Here is a 3,010-nt window from a genome sequence, read left to right on the forward strand (position 1 = left end):
GATCATTGCACATCCTGGTACACCGCCGGAGGCATTCATATAGAGTCATATCTTTGTTCTAGTATCGAGTTGTAATATCGAGTTGTAAGTAAATAAAAGTGTGATGATAATCATTATTAGAGCATTACCCAATAAAAGAGAGGCCAAAGAAGCCAGCAAAAAAAAGGGGCAATGTTACTATCCTTTTACCACACTTGTGCTTCAAAGTAGCACCATGTTCTTCATATAGAGAGTCTCTTGAGTTATCACTTTCATATACTAGTGGGAATTTTCATTATAGAACTTGGCTTGTATATTCCAACGATGGGCTTCCTCAAATGCCCTAGGTCTTCATGAGCAAGCAAGTTGGATGCACACCCACTTAGTTTCAGTTTGAGCTTTCATATACTTATAGCTCTAGTGCATCCGTTGCATGGCAATCCCTACTCCTCACATTGACATCAATTGATGGGCATCTCCATAGCCCGTTGATTAGCCGCGTTGATGTGAGACTTTCTCCTTTTTGTCTTCCCCACATAACCCCCATCATCATATTCTATTCCACCTATAGTGCTATGTCCATGGCTCACGCTCATGTATTGCGTGAAAGTTGAAAAGGTTTGAGAACGTCAAAAGTATGAAACAATTGCTTGGCTTGTCATCAGGGTTGTGCATGATGTGAATGCTTTGTGTGGTGAAGATGGAGCATAGCCAGACTATATGATTTTGTAGGGATGAGCTTTCTTTGGCTATGTTATTTCAATAAGACATAATTGCTTGGTTGGTATGCTTGAAGTATTGTTATTTTTATGTCAAAGGATAGACTATTGCTTTGAATCACTCGTGTCTTAATATTCATGCCACGATTAGACATATGATCAATATTATGCTAGGTAGCATTCCACATCAAAAGTTATCTTTTTTATCATTTACCTACTCGAGGACGAGCAGGAATTAAGATTGGGGATGCTGATACGTCTCTGTCGTATCTATAATTTTTTATTGTTCCATGCCAATATTATTCAACTTTCATATACCTTTTGGCAAATTTTTATATTATTTTTGGGACTAACATATTGATCCAGTGCCCAGTGTCAGTTCCTGTCTGTTGCATGTTTTTGGTTTCGCAGAATATCCATATCAAACGGAGTCCAAACGGGGTAAAAACGGAGGGAGCTTATTTTTGGAAAATATGGAAAATTCGGAAGGAAAATCAATGCGAACCAGTGCCCGAGGTGTTCACGAGGCGGGGCGCGCCCCCTACCCTCGTGAGCCCACCGTAAGGCGGTTGACGCTCTTCTTTTGCCGCAAGAAAGCTAATATTCGGAAGAAAAAAAATCACGGCGAAGGTTTCTGGCCAATCAGAGTTATGGATCTCCATATATATACGAAATGGTGAAACAGAACCAGAAGAGAACGCAGAACCAGAGAGAGACAGAGAGATAGATCCAATCTCGGAGGGGCTCTCGCCCCTCCCACGCCATGGGAGCCAAGGACCAGAGGGGAAACCCTTCTCCCATTTAGGGAGAAGGTCAAGGAAGAAGAAGAAGGAGGGGGGCTCTCTCCCCCTCGCTTTCGGTGGCGCCGGAGTGCCACCGGGGGCCATCATCATCACCACCATCTTCACCAACAACTTCACCGCCATCATCACCAACTCTTCCCCCCTCTATGCAGCGGTGTAACCTCTCTCTTACCCGCTGTAATCTCTACTTAAACATGGTGCTCAACGCTATATATTATTTCCCAATGATGTATGGCTATCCTATGATGTTTGAGTAGATCTGTTTTGTCCTAATGGCTATTTGATGATCGTGATTGGTTTGCGTTGTATGCTTTATCATTGGTGCTGTCCTATGGTGCTCTCCGTGTCGCGCAAGCGTGAGGGATTCCCGCTGTATGGTTTGCAATATGCTTATGATTTGCTTATGGTGGGTGGCGTGAGTGACAGAAGCACAGACCCGAGTAAGTAGGTTGTTTGCGTATGGGATAAAGGGGACTTGATACTTTAATGCTATGGTTGGGTTTTACCTTAATGAATCTTTAGTAGTTGCGGATGCTTGCTAGAGTTCCAATCATAAGTGCATATGATCCAAGTAGAGAAAGTATGTTAGCGTATGCCTCTCCCTCAAATAAAATTACAATAATGATTACCGGTCTAGTTATCGATTGCCTAGGGACAAATAACTTTCTTGTTGACAAAAGCTCTCTACTAAAACTAATTTAGTTGTGTCTTTATCTAAACAGCCCCTAGCTTTTATTTTCGTGCTCTTTACTTTCTTGCAAGCTTACCCAAAAACACCTACAAAGTACTTCTAGTTTCATACTTGTTTCCGGTAAAGCGAACGTCAAGTGTGCGTAGAGTTGTATCGGTGGTCGATAGAACTTGAGGGAATATTTGTTCTACCTTTATCTCCTCGTTGGGTTCGACACTCTTACTTATCGAAAGAGGCTACAATTGATCCCCTATACTTGTGGGTTATCAGGCACCATCACCAGGTTTGCTAACCAGTCCAGATGCTTTATTTCTCTAATGAATCAGGCCTCCAGTAACTTGGCTAGCTCCTCTCCCATGGCTTGTCGCTTAGGTTCGGAGAAACACCGAAGAGTCTGCTTGACCGGCTTGAATCCTTTTAAAATGTTAAGGCTATGCTCGTCCAGCCTGCGTGGGATTCCTGGCATGTCTGAAGGATGCCAAGCGAATATGTCCCAGTTCTCGTGCAGGAACTCCCGTAGTGCGGCGTCTACAACGGGGTTTAACTGTGCCCCGATGGATGCTGTTTTTGAGGGGTCCGTTGGATGGACTTGGAATTTGACTATTTCGTCCGCTGGTTTAAAGGAGGTGGACTTGGATCTTTTGTCTAGTATCACGTCGTCCCTGTCCACTATGGAGCGCAACGCGGTTAACTCCTCCGTCACAAGGGCTTCGGATAATGCCTCGAGGGCCAGTGCGGCTGTTTTGTTCTCGGCGCGGAGTGCTATGTCTGGATCACTAGCTAGAGTGATGATTCCATTGGGTCTGGGCATTTTGAGC

This window comes from Triticum urartu, chromosome 1A (genome assembly GCF_056163025.1).
Source record: "Triticum urartu cultivar PI428250 chromosome 1A, HENAU_Tu73, whole genome shotgun sequence".
Lineage (NCBI taxonomy): Eukaryota > Viridiplantae > Streptophyta > Magnoliopsida > Poales > Poaceae > Triticum > Triticum urartu.